General features: G+C 41.4%; 1 long non-coding RNA gene across 1 annotated transcript; it reads left to right on the top strand.

Annotated features, from left to right (window-relative positions):
- Positions 1–1,105: 1,105 nt before the first annotated feature.
- Positions 1,106–2,668, top strand: LOC135548010 (uncharacterized). Its single transcript, XR_010456759.1, has 3 exons — positions 1,106–1,502; positions 2,126–2,257; positions 2,364–2,668. It is a non-coding gene; the product is annotated as an uncharacterized LOC135548010 (long non-coding RNA).
- Positions 2,669–22,209: the final 19,541 nt, after the last annotated feature.

Genomic DNA, 22,209 nt, shown 5'->3' on the forward strand with positions numbered 1-22,209 from the left:
TAAATATGATAGAGTACCTACTTAAAATATTTACTTTTGACTGATTGTTGCATGAGTTAGAATTGATTGATTTTCACTTGAAGGGGAATCATGGATCTCGATACTGGAATACTTTTATAACCAACCATTGATTTGACCGCCATCCCCGGCAGCCGTGATTCTTTGGCTAAACTGACCTCAACCATGTATTGTCAATGGGGTTTCTAAACCAACCCGGCTGTAATAATTCTGGAAACTGGTTAATTTTGTGACTCGTCGGATTTCCTCATGGGGAACACTGTAAACCGAAAGGTGTATATTTCTTCGCCCAGCACCAGTCACTGAGTTAGCAAGCTGAAGTTGGCTTGTGAGTCACAGAAATGTACCTTTAGCCTATTCATTATTTCAGTCCGATTGGCCTTAAAGTAAATCAATCAGCATGGCTTAACATGGCACTGTTGGCGGTATAAACACAACCATTTCGCTAAACATGTGTATGTAATATTTATTTGATTAATTTCGTTTTTGACCTCGACATTCTTGCTGGATAGACGCTTTGATAGCTAACATGCTAGCGCTGCTAACTAGCTAATGGCGCTAGCTAAACTCCTATGTTTAGGCTGGACACATTGTTAAAAATGCAATGCTTTTTTTCTAATAAAAAAGTGGTTCCTTTGCATCCGCGGTGGAGCCCAGTTTTATAATATATCCCAGCTGCCTGTCGTAGTTGAAGTAATCACGAAAAAGCAGGCCTTAATTTAGGGCATTTTATCACCCTGCCAGCTCCTATTAGTTCTATTGAGCAGTGTGGTACCAACTCCCCTTCCGAACGTTCGTGTAATGTGTCCAGCCTATCATAGGAGTTCAGCTAGCGCCGTTAGCATTAGCTAGTAAGCAGCGCCAGCTATCATCGTCTCCAGCAAGAAAGTACAACACATGGAACAATGGTAGTTAGCAATTGAGACCTGCTCACGTTAAGTTAAAATGTAAACAACAAATTACTCATGTTACTCTTGAGGTCATCCCATTGTTTACTATAGGGAAATATAGGTATGGCTGTCTTTGCCAAATCTCGCGATGTGTATATTTGTTTTTTGTCATTTCGGAAACCATGTTAAACATTAGCTTTCTAATTATGTAAGGCTGGGTATTGTATCTCGTCATCAAACGCTAGACCAGAAATAGTCAGTTGACATTTTTTCCCCCTACTTCCTCGCTATGCAGACAAGCACAATTTGGCTCCACTGAGGTGCAGATTTTTCCTTTATACACTAGTTATTTTTCAGTTTCGTCCTAAGAACAGATTGTAGTGTTAAAATAAATGGATACTTTTTTGGTGTTAAATGGGAATCTAAGCATCACTCGTCAAATCAGGCTCTGCGTACGTTCGATTCCATTCCATCCAGTAGTTTTAGCTTAGCCAACGTTCTAAAGCCGGCTTCAGCCTTGGGTGAATTTTGACTCGTTCTTTTGTCCAGCCGACCTATGCGGATGTTTATCTAGTTCCCAAGAGCAGCAGATCAGTAAGTCAACTTTTCTTTCCAACTTTAATAATCTGTAAAGTTGTTTTACATGCAATCATGCTAGCTATATTTTGACACGTCTGCACCTGCTTCACCGGCAATGATGGGTGATGCAGGTAATTATCACATGTCTTCTCTCCCTCACTTGGGGCTCTATTCAATCACATCCGCATAGCGGTTGTGTGAGGTGGAACTGTATTAAAGCTGTCAAATTAACAAGCGGCTCCTGGCGTTATACCTAAAACGCACATTGCCGTTGGCGGCAGGGAGTCCGCATTAACAGAAATCTCATGCAGCCCTGTTGACAAGTTAGAACAGTGGAATTTGAGATGTAATCTACACCTCGATTAGGCTGATATAATTCCTCATTTAGTTTAACTTTTAATTTGAGCGTCATTTATATATAACCTACACTTTTTCGTTTACGGTGTAGATTCGTGACAATGATCAAGAGCCGCTGCTTGCCGATTTGACAGATCCAACATAAGACGCCGATAAAACATAAGCAATGTTGGTGTCAACTATCGCTGGTTAACGCTTGATCTGATTGAATCTAGGCCTTATACTCATTCACTCTTAACTGACAATAATCATACAAGTAAAGAAAATTATGCCTCTTTTAGATCTGCCACCCCCAGTAGTTCAGCTGTAGTCACAGCCGTCCTCAGTTGTGGTATTTAATATACCGGCTGCACCAATTCTTACTTCACTGGCCTTGAAGGGAGACACTTTTGAGGATTCCCAACTGGATACAGGTGATTCCGAATTATATTACATGCATATATGCTCAATCCCACCAACCGATGTGCACACAGACATGTTGAGCTGTATACTTACTGCCACTTTCTGCGTCCTTTTCAGATCTGCAATGCATTCCACTGCCTGACAGCCTCACCCAGAAGTGCATACACTGGGCCTATCAAGACTGACAAAGCAGAGATGGGTGGGTGACAAGGAAACTTAAAACGCAACATGCACACACACTCCCTCTCTCTGTCACACACACATAATCCCCAATGTAAATACATTGTAGTTTATTTTATGTATGCTCCATTTTATTTGAGGAAAATGTCTGCAATAAAGTTTGTTCACAGTTAAGCAATGTCTTTGGTTTATTGTATATTTCTCCGTATTTAATGTGACCAATAAAGTCTGCAGACCTGCAACCCTCGGAATGTGTGCATGTTTTGTCATCTGAGCCTGAAACTTAGAGATGGGAAGAGGGCAGTTTAAAGGTTTATCGTTAACTGACACAATTTATAATGAATACATATGTGACCAACAGTTACTGTATCATGATTTAGTGTTTTAATTACTCAACAATTAGTGCCTCAAGGTAGGATTGAACCGTTTCTCAAAAGAAGCAGAACAGGTCAAATAAGGTGACCAAAAAACCGCAAGAGGTGCATATTACTTCGCCCAGCAGCATTCATCGAGCGAGCAAGCTAAAGTTAGCAAGTCACAGAAATGTACGTTCCAGTGGCAGTCAGTGCCGTTTAAGATGAGGGAGGACAAATGTTTTTGTTTTTTTAAGCATGGCGTTATTTCTATTACAGCATATTGGAGGACTGTCATTCATATTCCATTCACCCAGTTCAATGTAATGGCAATAGGTTTAGGCTACTACATGATACTCAAATGTTCCTTTTCTCATGTCCTATACCCATCAACCTGACCTATGAATGACAGTTTATAACATAGGTGCTCACAGGTCGAGAGACATTTAAGGTGACAGTGACATTCAATAATGCCTTGCACACTCTGACCTGCATCTTGCTGATATAGGGTGTAATCATAAGTCCAAAAGTTGCAAACAGTAGTTTTTATTGGACAAATTCAGGTATGTTTATCCCCGTTTTGTTACATTTGCTGCTGTTTAAGAAACGTTTAACAGAATCAGCAGAGTGAATACTACACTGATCACGCGTAAACACAGTTCACTTTCATAGCAGCCACGTTGTATTCCTTCTCACATCTATGCGCTCACCTCCTCCCTTGTGGATTTCAATGCACAACACATCAGCTGTATGTGACCAGGCTAAAAACACCTTTCCAAGCCAAACCGCTACACACAGCCTACATCGTTGTCACCATATTAGCTATATTAGTAACATCATAGTCAGCATAGCTAATTGAACTAACGCGTTTGTATTATTTGTAAACCCGCTACAATCCTGTATTAATGGTGGCAATAAATTAGTAAAACCAAAAGCTTACCTTGACTTGGAAGAGTTCCATACTTGTGTTGGAAAGTCATAGTCAGCTAGCTAACAGTATGATTCCGGTTTCAAATACTAAATGTTAAGTGAATGTGAATATTTAGGTGGTTTAAATTAGGCTACGGTTCCTACTAACCTAAGTTGACAGTGACATTCTTGCCTGTCCATTATTCTAGAACTAACGATGACTGAGTGTGAGGAATGTTTTCCATAATGTACATTAAATGCATATACATTTGAACAAAGAACATCACATTTAGTGTCTCCATTTATTGAGTATGGAGACAAATGGCAAAGGTTTCTCAGGCAGTGTCTCAGGCAGTATTTGATCAATCTAAATATTGTGTAACCTACCAATAAATGTATATAGAGGAGAACCGGGTGGGGTTAGTCCAGAAATTTCAGTTTTACCTTATATGCCAAAAGCCTGAGCCTCTGATGGAGACAGAACTGTCATCAACGTATGCTTCAGTATGCAATCTTAAAATTGTGCAGTCCAGTGAAACTATACAGCAAAAGCCTGGGCTCCTGACCTGGACAATATTCTAATCACTGCATGCTATAATAGAAAAAACAATCCGTTTTTCACCTTGTCAAACTGATTTATATATTGTATTCAGTCTTCGAGATGCTTTAACAAGCATGTGTATCTGTACTTGGTGCTCTTCAACTCTAAAATGCATTTGGCAAAACCACAAAGAAAAAACAGGTCTCAATGTCTAAGAGTGAGTAAGTGAATCAGCTGAGCCTATGCATGCTGTATAGCACTTAGTTGATCTCTGGGAACAGGAGAGTAGAGTTGAATTAGATCTTGGGAGACAAAAGTCAGGCAATAATTAATCACAGAAATCATCACAGCAAAGGATTGTAGCATATGCGCTAGGAATGAACATCCTGACAGTCTAAAAAAATGACGTCTACTCGGAGAATGAGAGGCATGGTAATCTGCATCCTGCTCCCACTATGCCTATCGACAGGGATAGTGTAGCATTTATTTGTCAGCATGAATCAAAATAGTAAATATTTTATTTAACCTTTATTTACCTTGGCAAGTCGGCTAAGAATAAATTCTTATTTACAATGACGGCCTACCAAAAATCAAAAGGCTTCCTGTAGTGACGGGGACTGGGATTAAGAATACAAATAAATTAAATAAAAAATATAGGAGAAAACACTCATGACAAGAGACAACACTACATAAAGCGAGACCTAAGATAACAAAGCATGGCAGCAACACATGACGACAACATGGCAGCAGCACAAAATATGGTACAAACATTATTGGGCACAGACAACAGCACAAAGGGCAAGGTAGAGACAACAATACATCACGCAAAGCAGCCACAACTGTCAGTAAGAGTGTCTATGATTGAGTCTTTGAATGAAGAGAATGAGATAAAACTGTCCATTTTGAGTGTCTGTTTCAGCTCGTTCCAGTCGCTAGCTGCAGTGAACCTAAAAAAGGAGCGTCCCAGGGATATGTGTGCTTTGGGGACCTTTAACAGAATGTGACTGGCAGAACGGGTGTTGTATGTGGAGGATGAGGGCTGCAGTCGATCTCAGATAGGGAGGGCGGGGGGCTAAGACGGTTTTATAAATAAGCATCAACCAGTGTGTCTTGCGACGGGTATGCAGAGATGACCAGTTTACTGAGGATATAGAGTGCAGTGATGTGTCCTATAAGGAACATTGATGGCAAATCTTATGGCCGAATGGTAAAGAACATCTAGCCGCTCTAGAGCACCCTTACCTGACGATCTATAATTTATGTCTCCGTAATCTAGCGTGGGTTGGATGATCATCTGCATCAGGGCTAGTTTGGCAGCTGGGGTGAAAGAGGAACGATTACGATAGAGGAAACCAAGCTTAGATTTAACTTTAGCCTGCAGCTTTGATATGAGCTGAGTGAAGGACAGTGTACCGTCTAACCATACTCCCAAGTACTTGTATGAGGTGATTACCTTCGAGCTCTAAACCCTCAGAGGCTGTAATCACACTGGTGGGGATAGGGGCATTCTTCTTACACGAGTTTGTGTAAGTCTTCTTACACTAATAAAGCTTTGTTGTAGAACATTTAACACAAAATTTGGGGAGGGGCCAGATGAGTATAAGACTGTGTCATCTGCATATAAATGGATGAGAGAGCTTCCTACAGCCTGAGCAATGTTGTTGATATAAATTGAGAAGAGTGTGGGGCCTAGGATCGTGCCTTGCGGTACACCCTTGGCAGTGGCTAAGACAGCAGATGTTCTGACTTTATACACTGTACCTTTGAGAGAGGTAGTTAGCAAACCCCTCAGAGACACCAATACTCCTTAGCCAGCCCACAAGAATGGAATGGTCTACTGTATCAAAAGCTTTGGCCAAGTCAATAAAAATAGCAGCACAACATTGTTTAGAATCAAGGGTAATGGTGACATTGTTGAGGACCTTTAAGGTTGCAGTGACACATCCATAACCTGAGCGGAAACCAGATTGCATACCGAGAGAATACTATAGACATCAAGAAAGCCAGTCAGTTGATTATTTTGAAGTTATTCCAACACTTGATAAACAGGGCAAAATAGAAATAGGCCTATAACAGTTAGGATCAGCTTGATCTCCCTCTTTAAATAAAGGACAAACCGTGGCTGCCTTCCAAGCAATGGGAACCTCCCCAGAGAGGAGAGAGAGGCTAAAAAGGTCAGAGAGAGGCTTGGCGATTATAGGGGCAGCAACCTTAAAGAAGAAAGTGTCTAAACCATCTGACCCAGATGTTTTTAGGGGTCAGGTTTAAGGTGCTACTTTAGCACCTCGGACTCAGTGACCACCTGCAGGGAGAAACTTTGTAGCGGGGCAGGGGAAAAAGACGTTAGGAGCATTGGGGCTAGTCGCATTAGAAGGGGTGGGAGATGTGGAAATGTTGGACGGGCAATGAGGCATGGCTGAATCAAATAGGAATCCTGACTTAATGAAGTGGTGATTTAAAAGCTCAGCCATGTGCTTCTTGTCAGTAACAACCACATCAACTTCAAGGGACATGGGAAGCTGTGAGGAGGGTTTATTCTCTTCTTACAAAACATTACTGATGAAGAAAATAAGTTTCTTCGTAATATCTTATGTGGCATTGACATTAGGGACATGCTTGAAACCAATAAATAATCCTATGTGACGGGGATGATAGGATTTGGTTATGTTGTTATTGTTCACACATTACAGCCACCAGACTAGCTATATGAAAACCAACGATGGATAACCAAGGAAAGTGCAATAAAAACTTAAGCAAACAAGAGCTTGAAGTGATGGTGGAGGAAATAGCAACCAGGAAAAGGTTGCTGTTGGGGAGACTCCAACTGTGGGGTCACTGCAGAGACCAAAAAGAGCGGATTGGCGAGAGTGGCCGAGTCTGTCTCTGCCGTCAGGGGTATGGCAAGGGTCAGTGACGCCGTAAAAAAAGTGGTCCGACATCAAGTCGGTTGCTAAGAAGAAGGGACCTGATAGAACATTCATGTGGACCAGCTGGAGGAGAAGGTGTCATTCATGATAGGTGAGACTGCTGGGGACTGTGCGACCAGTAAGTTAGGTAGCTACGTTAGCTAGCTAATGCGTAACGACATTATAGCCAACATAGCTAACGACCTTAACGTTAGCCAAGTTCTTCTTTGCAAATTGACGAGATAGAGCTAGCTATTTAACACAAATATTTTAATATATTTTTTAATTACTAGCTATCTAGATAATGCGTGTTTAATTTGTTTTCTTGCTGTATTTAAGTATCTGGTAGCCAACTGTGTATGTGGCGGAAGAAAACATTCATGGTTACAAAGGTATCCATTCGGCTCAAGATAAGGGTTTAGCTGTCCTAAAGTTAAGTGCATTTCCAATAAGAAATCATAAAACATTATTTCAAGAATTCCATTTCATCTTACCTTTTTTCTTAGGAAGAAACATTTTTTTAAATTAAGAACATATCCAAGGGCTTTATAGCAACTTCGCTTAACTTTCTTCATAAGTCTATAGTTAAGGAAAAAATGGCAGTTAAGAAGGTTTTGTGAATCCGGCCCCAGGTCTTTAACCATTTTCCAGAACTTCTTGGGGTTAGACCCACAGAGAGAGAACTGCTCCTTACAGTAACTAAATTGGGCCTTCCGGTTAGCCTGAGGGCACTTATTTCTCATTTGCCTGAACCAGAGCCAGTCAGCCTGAGTATGCTTGTGCCGAGCCTTTCGCCAAATGCAATTCTTGAGGTGAAGTAACTGCAAGATCACGGTCGAACCAGGCGCTGAACCTCTTTTTAATTGCCATTTTCTTTATGGGGGCGTGTTGATTAACATCACTGAGAATATCAAATAAGAAGTTCCAAGCGTCTTCGACAGAGGGGATCAAGCTGATTATATACCAATTTACAGAGGCCAGGTCATGAAGGAAGTCTTGCTCATTAAAGTTTTTCAGCAAGCGTTTATGACAAATCAGGACAGGTCGTTTCACTGAGCAGCCATTATGAACACAGGCTGTAACACAGGGGTCATTAAGGTAATTACAGAAAACACCGGACTAATACCTATCAGGATTATTTGTGAGGATAACATCAAGGAGAGTAGCCTTTTCTGGGTGTTTGGAGTCATACCTTGTGGGATTGGTAATCCCATTGCTTTAGGACTTGGTTAGGTAGTTTAAGCATGTTCCAGTTTAGGTCACATAGCAGGACAAATTCAGACTTAGTGTAAGGAGCCAGGAGAGAGCTTAGGCCAGGTAGGGTACAGGCCGTGCGGATGGAGGACGGTAACACCCAGCAACAGTCAATGAAGAGCTATTTGAAAGTTTAATGCTTAAAACCAGAAATCAAATTGTTTGGGGACAGACTTGGTGGAGACAACTGATCATTGAAGGTGATCCTTGGTAAAGATTGCCACTCCACCACCTTTGTAAGATCTGTCTTGCCGAAAAAGGTTATAACCAGAAAGGTTAACATCAGTATTCAAAACACTCTTTCTTAACCACATCTCAGTAATGACCAACACATTTGGATTGGAGCTGTGAACCCACACTTTCAATTAATCAATTTTAGGTAATAAGCTTCTAGTGTTAACTTGCAGAAAACCCAGGCTTTTACAAGAGCAGAAATCAGTGAAACCGATATCAGAGCACAACTCAGAATTGGGGCCAGCAACGGTAGATGGGCCAGGGTGTACATGCACTTTTCCAGATATCATCAACAGTAATCAAGGCACGGCATATGATAGGGTGTTGATTGATGACATTTGAATGTGCATTAGATGGCAACAAGATCATATTATACAGCAATTTCATCAGGTAACAACTATACAAAGTCGGTGAGAGGTGGTTAGAATAGGATGAGAGGCCAAAAGTCTGTGTAACCAATAGGGAGAGTCAGAGTCCCGAGTGTGGAACAAACCTAGTCTGTCCCACGGTTGGGTAAACAAGAACTTGCATAGTCAACGAAGCATGCAGGAGTCATGAGGAAAATAGCAAAATGCACAAGAAAAAATATATAACTACTTGGGGCAAGCCATTGTAAGTCACTCGCCCCAACAGTGCCTGTGTGCTGGAGGTGAGTGAAAGCTCGGGAGACAGGGGGAGTGTGGTGGGGGTACCTGAACCAGACATGGGGAGACAACCAGGGCAGACGGTGAACAGATCGCCAGATGAAATCCAAGCAGCAGTGCAGCAGGCAATAGCAGTAGGTGTCACCCACTTGGGAGAATATTTTATTTCTGGAGGCAGATTTCTTGTAGAAAATCAGATTGTCTCTGAACTGCAGGATGGGGCTTCAAGGCCTCTGGATTTGGGTGGGATAGCCTGCCATTTGCTGGGCTCAAAGACTTATACACCTTTCACTTCACATCTGAGTGCTAATTGAATTTATATCTGGTCTGTCCCAGTTCCAGGTTGGATGGTGTCCTTGGTAGTATTAATCCTTCCAGGTAATTCTGTCCAAAATTAGGTCGTGGGTTTTGAGTTTTGATCTGGAGTGAAGGTTATGCTGTGGAGGGTAGCATCCTATATATGTCCCTGCTGAAAAATCCAAGTTTATCTAATTCCAAATCTATCTTTTTGTTAAAAAAAACATGTTGAAAAATGTGAGAGCTCACATGCATCTGTCTCTCGCTCTCTCCCATGAGGAAGGGAGAGAGAAGGGAGAGAGAGAGAGATGGCTGTACAGTATTAGCTGATGACTGTATTAGCTTTACAATACTTGGCCTATAGATTTAAAAATGTTTTTTTAATTATTACTTGGAATAATGATAGCTAAAGCTCCATGTCCCAGAATTACATGCTAGTACTAGTGATAAAGCTGTCTGCTGTTAGATACTGTTAGATATATTGTTAGATACTACTGCGTTGTTAGATACTACTGCACTGTTGGAGCTAGGAACACAAGCATTTCGCTACACCCGCAATAACATCTGCTAAATCTGTGTATGTGACCAATAAAATTAGATTTGCTCCTGCTAGCAAGCAACAGGTCTAATTGTTGTAGCTAGCTACATTGCTACGGTTTCTGCGTTCTAAATAAAGTTGGGAGTTATTTTACAGCTTGCATTGATGGTATCAAATTTCTATAACTAAATAGATTACAAATATAAAAAGACAGAAATCACCAGCTGTGTTTATATACCTTAGGCACAGAGAACATGATTGGCAGATGTGATAAGGAGATGATAGTATCTGGATAGCGCACACATTTTGATTGGTTTACTATTTAGTACTTCATAGAGTTTGCCTGTCCGGCTAGCGAGTGTCTCTCGCACAAATGCAAGCGGAGCAATCAAGGAGGGAATGGAAGTTTCCATGTGAGGCAAACTGGTTGCGGACTTCTAGGGGTTCAATGCGAGTGGTTTTCTCCATTGGTTTGAATGGGTAGTTGAGTAGGGCGAGACTTCAAAGAGTCAAGCCCTTCAAAACAGACAAACAGATGTGTAAAAAAACGCAGAAACTCAGTCAACCAATTGAAAACATAGAACTGCGTTTTTACCTAATAATTTCTACCCACCACACCACTGTATTTGACATGCGTTTTAGTTTGAGCGCACCCTTGTAGGCCTATTGAGGTCTGGTGTAGTCCAGGGTCAAACATTTATCAGTCACTGTTAGCCCAGTAAATGTATTGAAAGAGGACCCAGTGAATGTAGAGAAAGAGGCCATGGATGGCCACGGAGAGAAGAAAGAGCTATGAACCCATACTGTATTTGACTTATTTTCTTTAAAAGAATCCATGTCTTAGCATCAACAGTTTGTGTGTGTTGTTTTGTGGGTGAGAGCAAGATGAATGCTGTTTTGAGTAAAATATAACATGTTGAATGGGTCCTTATGGTTGTAACGTTAGTTGTATTGACAAAAGATAATATGGGTTAGGGTTATAACCAAACCCTAACATTATCCTAAAAGTATTGAGGAATCATCTTAGGTAATTGCAGATTTTGGCCAATAGGTGTCCTCCTAAGTGAATATATTGTATGTGATGGGAACAAGACGTGGGTTATGTTATCCAGGGTTGCATACAATTCATGTGTATGTAAATCACACCTGGGTCCAAATTGTATTGGTTTCTTTCAAATACATTAGGTGGACTTGATTTACAGATGTGAATGTTTTATAGTTCCTGTGTTACAGTTTTTTGTTTTTTTTGAAAGGTAGGTGGCCACTTAACAGTTTAGCAGTTGAGTCAGTTGTCTGTATGTGAGTGAAAAGAAATGCTAATCTCAATGATTTTGTTTTAGAGTTGATATAACCTATGTGCACAGTGATTCTGAATTATATAATGTAAAACGCCGACAAAACCAAAGCTAAAATGAATAGATGATGCAAATGGATGATTTTTTTCCAAATCCATCAACCAATTGCACATTTCTGAAATTCCTGTTTATTCAATTTGGGAGATTTTTTAAGAATGTCTCATGTTTATTGTGTTGTGAACTGATTAGGTAACACACTGTACGAACATTGTCTGGATGATGGCTTGTCTCTGCGATAATCAAAGTGTGAGGGTGTCAGTCAAGGATCTCAAAATCATTTCACTTTGCTATAATACAAGGATCCGTGAACATCTTGATATGAATTGACTTTAGTGTTTGCTAGACTTATGTAGTCAACTTCCCTAAAAGTGCATTCCTCAATTGAAAATGAGGTTGAAACTTCTCACCGAACCTGAGATTGAATGATGAAGGATACATCTGTTATTGGTTTGACATGTGCAAAGTCTACACTGGGAAAAAAGCAAGAGCTTACAGATATTTTGCCATTTTTCATTACATTCTTGAATTGATTAAGTATTCTAAATTTGACATTAACTACATTCCATTAGGGTTGCACAATTCATGGTCATATGGCAAAGTACCAGGATTTTTCAAAAAACATGGTAATTCATTATCTTGGAAATCGATTAAAAATTTGGGAATTTATACTTGTAAATGTATGTATTTTTGTTGATTCTTTATCTTTTTGTCCATGTTGTCGATGAGTTTCTAGTGGATAGACCATGATGAAAAAAACATAAAATAATCAAATGTTGTGATGCAACTCTTCAAATTTTACAATTACCACACTCAGCCCCAAAACACAGATACAGTGGGGTCTGGAATTATTGACACCTTTGATAAAGATGGCAACAGTAGATGGGTCAGGGTGTGCATGCACATTTCCAGATATCATCAGCAGTAATACAATCAGGGCACGGCAGAGGACCAGGAGAGCTCTGCAGTGTTGATTTTTTATGACATTCAAATGTGCATCAGATGGCAACAAGATCATATTGTACAGAAATTTTATCAGGTAACATGAATACAAAGCCGGCAAGAGGTGGTTAGAATAGGATGGGAGGCCAAGAGTCTGTGTAATCAATAGAGAGTCAGAGTCCTGAGTGTGGGAACAACAGTCTGTCCCACGGTTGGGAAAAAAAGAAAGTTCATAGTCAACAAAGCATGCAAGAGTCATGAGGCAAATAGCACAAGAAAAATATATAACGACTTGGGGCTAGCCATTGTAAGTTCAAAGAGTCACTCGCCCCAACAAGATAACTTGAGAGAGTATCTCTCTATGAGTCCAGTAGGCTATAAAAGTATGAGATAAAATAAATAAATAGTAGGCCTATACTAGTTAATTAAAGAATTTCTGAGTAAGCTCACATAATAAGCTTCACAAGTTAATTAGCCTACCTAAAATTCAGATCAGTCCAAAGTCTGCGCTGTGTGTATAAGTGCGTGTGTGCTGGAGTGGAGCGAACGCCCGGGAGAGAGGGGGGAGTGTGGCAGGGGTACCTGTCCCAGACAGGGGGAGACAGGCCAGGGCAGGTGGTGAACAGATCGCCAGATGGAATCCTAGCAGAGGTCAACGATAGTAGGTGTCACACCCGTTCGGGAGAAGCTTTTTTTTCGAGGCAGATTCCTTGTAGAAAATCCCAGCCATCTAGCTATCAAGTGTCTGTCGACTGTTTGTTTTTTTCACGTGCAAAAAGTGGTTGTTAGCTATCTATATCTCTTCAGTTATGGCAAATGTTCCTTTACGATGTCCTCTTATTGAGGTAATTTACAATTTTCAGTTCTAGCGCTTTGTCGCTGTTATATCAGTCCTAGCGCTTTGTCGCTGTTATATCAGTTCTAGCACGTTGTCGCTGTTATATCAGTCCTAGCGCTTTGTCGCTGTTATATCAGTCCTAGTGCTTTGTCGCTGTTATCAGTTCTAGCGCTTTGTCGCTGTTATATTAGTTCTAGCACGTTGTCGCTGTTATATCAGTCCTAGCGCTTTGTCGCTGTTATATCAGTCCTAGCGCTTTGTCGCTGTTATATCAGTCCTAGCGCTTTGTCGCTGTTATATCAGTCCTAGCGCTTTGTCGCTGTTATATCAGTTCTAGCACGTTGTCGCTGTTATCAGTTCTAGCGCTTTGTCGCTGTTATATCAGTTCTAGCGCTTTGTCGCTGTTATATCAGTTCTAGCGCTTTGTCGCTGTTATATCAGTTCTAGCGCTTTGTCGCTGTTATCAGTTCTAGCGCTTTGTCGCTGTTATATCAGTTCTAGCGCTTTGTCGCTGTTATATCAGTCCTAGCGCTTTGTCTCTGTTATATCAGTTCTAGCGCTTTATCGCTGTTATATCAGTTCTAGCGCTTTGTCGCTGTTATATCAGTTCTAGCGCTTTGTCGCTGTTATCAGTTCTAGCGCTTTGTCGCTGTTATATCAGTTCTAGCACGTTGTCGCTGTTATCAGTTCTAGCGCTTTGTCGCTGTTATATCAGTCCTAGCGCTTTGTCGCTGTTATATCAGTCCTAGCGCTTTGTCGCTGTTATATCAGTCCTAGCGCTTTGTCGCTGTTATATCAGTCCTAGCGCTTTGTCGCTGTTATATCAGTCCTAGCGCTTTGTCGCTGTTATATCAGTCCTAGCGCTTTGTCGCTGTTATATCAGTCCTAGCGCTTTGTCGCTGTTATATCAGTCCTAGCGCTTTGTCGCTGTTATATTAGTTCTAGCGTTTTATCGCTGTTATATCAGTTCTAGCGTGTTAATATGTTTTATGGGGGGAAAAGTATGAAGTAGGTTGGCTTCAGCATTTGTACAAATTATGCCGCTGACAGGTGATGATTGCTGGCCGGATACTTGTGTCTGACTTCCATTCATAGGAATGCTCACAGAGAGGGCAAGTCTGCATGATGCTGATGAGAGCCCCCCTGCTGGTCTTCACTATGTTGCATGTTCGGCTGCAAATCTCTCGAACAACTGCAGCAGGTCATTTTATGAGGTGTTGTTGACTGGGAAAGGCCTTTGAAAGGGTGTTATAATAGACAGCCAAGTGGTAAATTGCATTTTGTTCTAAAGAAAGGACAAAGCTTTTTGCCAATGCACTTCACAACCAAAATGACTGTACTAGTTGTATCTGCATGGCTGGGCAATTAGTCTACTAGTTTATCAAGCCGGGTATTTTTGAATACAACTTTTCACATAACATACATTATGTCACGTTCTGACCTTAGTTCCTTTGTTATGTCTTTGTTTAGTATGGTCAGGGCGTGAGTTGGGTGGGTTGTCTACTTAGGTAGCCTTTTCCCACCTGTGTTTCGTGGGTGTTTATTTTCCGTGTCAGTGTTTGTTTCCACACGGAACTGTTTCGGTTTTGTTTTTTTCACATTGTCATTTATTGTTTTGTTCAGTGTTCTTATTAAAAACCAAGATGAACACTTACCACGCTGCGTATTGGTCCGATCCTTGCTACTCCTCCTCAGAAGAGGAAGAGGAAAGCCGTTACACATTACCTGTTGTCGTTGATGAAGCCGTCTGTGTCGCTAGACCAATCACATTGCTGTTATGCTACCCACCGTTGCTCCTTCTGATAGGTCTGGCATCCATTCATGACCAAAGCAACAGTCTGGCACCCTACTGTGCACTTTGTCTAACAGAAAAACAGGGTCAACGATTGTCATCATCCCTCGATTATAATTATAAACTGGGTGGTTCGAGGCCTGAATGCTGATTGGCTTAAATGCTTGATATTTCAGACCGTACACCAGAGATATGACAACTTTTACCAGCTGATAATAGCAATAAGGCACCTCGGGGGTTTGTGGTACACTACATACACAAATCTGTGGACACCACTTCAAAATCAGCTTTTGCTGACGAATAAAATCAAATGTATTTATACAGGCCTAATTACATCAGCTGATATCTCAAAGTGCTGTACAGAAACCCAGCCTAAAACCCCAAACAACAAGCAATGCAGGTGGAGAAGCACGGTGGCTCGGAAGAAACCTAGAGAGGAACCAGGCTATGAGGGGTGGCCAGTTCTCTTCTGGCTGTTCCGGGTGGAAATTATAACAGAACATGGCCAAGATGTTCATAAATGACCAGCATGGTCAAATAATAGTAATCACAGTGAACAGTTCAGGGTTCCATAGCAGCAGGCAGAACAGTTGAAACTGGAGCAGCAGCACAGCCAGGTGGACAACAAGGAGTCAACATGCCAGGTAGTCCTGAGGCATGGTCCTAGGGTGGGTAGAGAGAGAGAGAGAGAACTTTAAAAAATACTCCAGATATAGCAGACTGACCCTAGCCCCCCGACACATAAACTACTCCAGCATAAATACTGAGGCTGAGAGATGAGGGGTCAGGAGTCACTGTGGATCCATCCGATGATACCACCAGACAGGGCCAAACAGGCAGGATATAACCCCACCCACTTTGCCAAAGCACAGCCCCCACACCACTAGAGACAAGGCTGAGTATAGCCCACAAAGATCTCCGCCATGGCACAACCCAAGGGGGCGCCAACCCAGGCAGGAAGACCACGTCAGTGACTCAACCCACTCAAGTGACGCACCCCTCCTAGGGACGGCATGAAAGAGCACCAGTAAGCCAGTGACTCAGCACCTGTAATAGGGTTAGAGGCAGAGAATCCCAGTGGAAAGAGTGGAACCGGCCAGGCAGAGACACCAAGGGTGGTTCTTTGCTCCAGTGCCTTTCCGTTCACCTTCACACTCCTGGGCCAGACTACACTCAATCATAGGACCTACTGAAGAGATTAGTCTTCAATAAAGACTTAAAGGTCGAGACCGAGTTTGCGTCTCTCACATGGGTAGGCAGACCATTCCATAAAAATGGAGCTCTATATAAGAAAGCCCTGTCTCCAGCTGTTGGCTTAGAAATTTGAGGGACAATAAGGAGGCATGCGTCTTGTGACCGTAGCGTACATGTAGGTATGTACGGCAGGACCAAATCGGAAAGATAGGTAGGAGCAAGCCCATGTAATGCTTTGTAGGTTAGCAGTAAAACCTTGAAATCAGCCCTTGCCTTGACAGGAAGCCAGTGTAGGGAGGCTAGCACTGAGTAATATGATCAAATGTTTTGGTTCTAGTCAAGATTCTAGCAGCCGTGTTTAGCACTAACTGAAGTTTATTTAGTGCTTTATCCGGGTAGCCGGGAAAGTAGAGCATTGCACCAGTCTAACCTAGAAGTAACAAAAGCATGGATTCATTTTTCTGCATCATTTTTGGACAGACATTTTCTGATTTTTGCAATGTTACGTAAGGGGGGAAATGCTGTCCTTGAAACAGTCTTGATATGTTCGTCAAAAGAGAGTAAAGCCAAGGTCCTTCACAGTTTTATTTGAGATGACTGTACAACCATCAAGATTAATTGTCAGATTCAACAGAAGATCTCTTTGTTTCTTGGGACTTAGAACAAGCATCTCTGTTTTGTCTGAGTTTAAAAGTAGAAAGTTTGCAGCCACCCACTTTATGTCTGAAACACAGGCTTCCAGCATTGGCCATTTTCACCATGTTTCATTGAAATGTAAAGCTGTGTGTCATCCGCATAGCAAAGTTAACATTATGTTTTCGAATGACATCCCCAAGAGGTAAAATATATAGTGAAAACAATAGTGGTCCTAAAATGGAGCCTTGAGGAACACCAAAATATACAGTTGATTTGTCTGAGGACAAACCATTCACAGAGACAAACTGATATATTTCCGTCAAATAAGATCTAAACCAGGCCAGAACTTGTCCGTGTAGACCAATTTGGGTTTCCAATCTCTCCAAAAGAATGTGGTGATCGATGGTATCAAAAGCAGCACTAAGGTCTAGGAGCATGAGGACAGATGCAGAGCCTCGGTCTGACCCCATTAAAAGGTCCTTTACCACCTTCACAAGTGCAGTCTCAGTGCTATGATGGGGTCTAATACACGACAGAAGCATTTCGTATACATTGTTTGTCTTCAGGAAGGCAGTGAGTTGCTGTGCAATAGGCCAATAGATTTTCTATTTTCTCTTTTTCAAGAGAGGCTTTATTACTGCCACTTGTAGGTACACATCCGGTGGATAGTGTAAGAAACATATTAAACGCATGTAATAACGCATTCACTGACTGTTGTCTGCCTGTGGCCTAACCATGCAATTGTGGCTTGCACACTGTGTCATAACCCTACCCTCCCCCTGTTCCTTGTGTAGATACTAATCGCACTGGTACAACCCTGTTTGAGTGGCTGATTGAGATAACACATTAGCGTCACTGCACATATATATTGGAATCCCTAAAACACCCGACCTCCTTTGGGATGGGCTCCAAAGACAAAGAACTCTGTCAAGAACCAACGGGATACGTACACCAGGCTGGAGGGGACTGTCTATCACCTACAAGCAACCTACCAGAAACCAGGACTACCAGAATCTACCTATGTCATTTCAATGTATTTAAGGGACTGCATATCATGTTTCGCGCCCTCTTTTTCTGAAAGTTCCATAAGAGCTGGACGAAGGAGCCATGCTCACGCTTCACCAGACATCATTACGCATTGAATAAACGGTCTTTTATTATACTTTATCCGCCTTGTCCAGAGTCTCAACTTGATCTCATTTCTCATATATTATTCATTAACAATAGAGAGCCATTTATTATGTTCAACATAGGAGGGCCAAGCACAGGAAGCAGCTATTTCAGTAGTTTAGTTGGAATAGGGTCCAGTATGCAGCTTGAAGGTTTAGAGGCCATGATTATTTTCATCATAGTGTCAAGAAATATAGTACTAAAACACTTGAGTGTCTTCCTTGATCCTAGGTCCTGGCAGTGTTGTGCAGACTCAGGACAACTGAGCTTTGGAGGAATACGCAGATTTAAAGAGTCCGTAATTTGCTTTCTAATGATCATGATCTTTTCGTCAAAGAAGTTCATGAATTTATTACTGCTGAAGTGAAAGCCATCCTCACTTGGGGAATGCTGCTTTTTAGTTAGCTTTGCGACAGTATCAAAAAGACATTTCGGATTGTACTTATTTTGCTCAAATAAGTAGGAAAAATAGGATGATCGAGCAGCACTGAGGGCTCTTCGATACTGCACGGTACTGTCTTTCCAAGCTCGTTGGAAGACTTCCAGTTTGGTGTGGCGCCATTTCCGTTCCAAATTTCTGGAAGCTTGCTTCAGAGCTCGGGTATTTTCTGTTTTCCAGGGAGCTTGTTTATTTATGACAAATGTTTTTAGGGGAGCAACTGCATCTATGGTATTGCGAAAGGTTAAATTGAGTTCCTCAGTTAGGTGGTGTCGGGTCTTTGGCTATGCCGGATTAAGTGATATGACATGCTATTCTAGAAAATTATTTCTCCGCAATTAATATCACATCATTAATCATGTAAATGTAATTAACTAGAGAGTCAGGCACCACAAAATAATATTTATAGAGCTGTTAACTTCCGGATAAACTCTTAAAGACCTAGTAATATTTTACATCAATAGCAGTCAATATCAATCGTCATCTTAATTCAGTCTCATCTGAATGTTGTACATTATTTTATCTGCACAAACCCTGCCTAACAAGTTGAATCAGCAATATAAAATTGGGTTTAATTATTTATTTACTAAATACCTAAAACTAATCACACAGAATTACACATACACACAATTAATCATACCTTGATTACCAATTGCGTCATAAAGGAAAACGTCCCGGGCGGGCGGAACAGATATGACAGCTTGTTACACAAAGGAAATGGGGCTGGGTTGAGTGAAGGAGCGGGAAGACTGAAGAACAAAGGGAAGAAGCTGGGCTATCGTAAATACAGTATCTTATGCATTCTAAATTACCGCCCATTTGGAAAAGGAAAATGTAATAAATATTTACTCTGAGCTGCGCTTCGGTAGGTTGGTGGTAGATGGAAGGCCGTGTTTCCCAACCGAGTCCTTTGAAGAATGTCTCTGGTGGTCAATTGGATACGTTGTAGTAATGGCGTTGTGTGGTAGACGGAATACTCTGCCTGTTCCTTCCTAACCTGCGTTTGCAGCTGCGGTTGCTAACTCAATGGCTAGGAGGTATCACTTCTATAGTGAATAAGACTTCAAAGTTCATACCATTCGCAACCAAAGCTCACACCGTCGTCCTACATCCCCGGAACAGGAAGTTATATTGTCGTCAAGGGCTTATATAGGAAGGGAGAGGAGTGCATGTTTGAAAAGTTTTATAGCCCATGTCCCTTCACAGGGCGGGCCACTGATTGAGCAGCCCTATCTTATGAAAACCCACATCTCACATTTTAGAAGCTAAAATCACATTTCTTCCCATCACAAATAATTTCATATTCAAACATTTAAATTGAACAACAATTCCATGTGAATCTGATAACTCTGATGTGTAGACTTTCCACTGTAGAGTTTGTCATCTTATCATTGATGAGAATGTCTCAGATGACAACCGAACTGACATCATATTCATTAAGTACCACCGCATATGTTCAATTGTTCGGATTACCAGAATATAGTTCATTTCCCCCCACCTACTGATGTTCCCAGAATCTCTATGTTAACCAAGGGGTTTGCAAATGTAACCTCAGTAGGGTAGAGAGAGGAAAAAGGGGGGAAGAGGTATTTATGACTGTCACGACAGTGGTTAACTGATTTTTGTCCTCTGACGTCCTTGGGTAGGCAGAGGGAGTCTGGAAGGGCATCAAGGAATCTTTGGGTTGTCTGAGAACTTATAGCATGACTTCTGATGCTCCTTGGTTGTGGTCTGAGCAGATTATTTGTTGCGATTGCAAAATAAAATGGTCGTCCGATAGTCCAGGATTATGAGGAAAAACATTAAGATCCACAACATTTGACAGTTGTATAAAATCGAGCACACAGCCATGCAATCTCCATAGACACATTGGCAGCAGAATGGCCTTACTGAAGAGCTCAGTGACTTTCAATGTGCCATCATCATAGGATGCCACCTTTCCAACAAGTCAGTTCGTCACATTTCTGCCCTGCTAGAGCTGCCCCAGTCAACTGTCAGTACTGTAATTGTGAAGTGGAAACATCTAGGAGCAACAACGGCTCAGCCGCAAAGTGGTAGGCCACACAAGCTCACAGAACGGGATCACAGAGTGCTGAAGCATGTAGCGCAGAAAAATGATCTGTCCTCGGTTGCAACACTCACTACCGAGTTCCAAGCTGCCTCTGGAAGCAACATCAGCATAAGAACTGTTCGTCGGGAGCTTCATGAAATCGGTGTCCATGGCCGAGCAGCCGCACACAAGCCTAAGATCACCATGTGCAATGCCAAGCATCGATTGGAGTGGTGTAAAGCTCACCGCCATTGCACTCTGGAGCAATAGAAACGCGTTCTCTGGAGTGGTGAATCACTCTTCACCATCTGTCAGTCCGACAGACTAATCTAGGTTTGGCGGATGCCAGGAGAACACTACCTCCCCCAATGCATAGTGTCAAGTGTAAAGTTTGGTGGAGAATGAATAATGGTCTTGGGCTGTTTTTCATGGTTCGGCCTTAGTCCCTAAGTTCCAGTAAAATAACATTTTAACACTACAGCATACAATTCCATTTTAGATGATTCTGTGTGTCCAACTTTGTGGAAACAGTTTGGGGAAGACCTTTTCCTGTTTCAGCATGACAATGACAAGCAAGGTCCCTACAGAAATTGTTTGTTGAGATAGGTGTAGAAGAACTTGACTGGCCTGCGCAGAGCCCTGACCTCAACCCCATCGAACACCTTTGGGATGAATTGGAACGCGACTGCCAGCCAGGCCTAATTGCCCAACATCAGTGCCCGACCTCACTAATGCTCTTGTGGCTGAATCAAAGCAATTCCCTGCAGAAATATTCCAACATCTAGTGGAACACCTTCCCAGAAGAGTGGAGGTTGTTATAGCAGTAAAGGTGGGAACATCTCAATATTAATGCTCATGAGTTTGTAATGAGATGTTTGACGAGTGTCCACATAGTTTTGGTCATGTAGTGTATGGTCAATATACCAATGATGTGTCCAGGCCCTTCACATTATGTCGTTTCATGAGCTGAAATATCCCAGAAATGTTACATATGCACAAAGAGCTTATTTCTATCAAATGTTGTGCACAAATTGGTTTACATCCCTGTTAGTGAGCATTTCTCCTTTGCCAAGATAATCCCACCACCTGACAGGTTTGTCATATCAAGATTATGATTAAACAGCATGATCATTTAACACAGGGGTGTCAAAGTCAAATGGACGGAGGGCCAAATAAAAAATTTAGCTACAAGCCGAGGGCCGGACTGTTCGAATGTTCATTGAAAAATTTTTAAATGACGCATATAGTCTAGTGAACCTAATTGAACCTACTGAAAACCTAACAAATATATTCCAATATGATCAGATAAATAAAGCAATATTTTCTTATGGCTCTGTCAGTAATCTTTAATTTTCAACAGACACAAAAGACAAATTTCCTTTATATAAAAATCCCCATAACATGAACATTAAATGAAAGAAACCGGTATTCAAGGCACCATCAGTAGCCTATATTTTCTATTTTAGCAAAAGTGGGCTAAATTTACTTCAAAGAAAAAAACAATAATAGCAATTTTCTATCATCCACTCAACTGAAATATTTTTAAAATATAATTGGATTGAAATACAATAAAATAAAGTGCAAAAATCTATTAATCAAAAACAACACTTTGTTTAAGGAGAAGTAACATGCAGTGAAAACAAATATTAAACTTTAACTTTTAAACTTGAACTGAGTAAAAACTCTAAATATGT

Source organism: Oncorhynchus masou, chromosome 11 (genome assembly GCF_036934945.1).
Source record: "Oncorhynchus masou masou isolate Uvic2021 chromosome 11, UVic_Omas_1.1, whole genome shotgun sequence".
Lineage (NCBI taxonomy): Eukaryota > Metazoa > Chordata > Actinopteri > Salmoniformes > Salmonidae > Oncorhynchus > Oncorhynchus masou.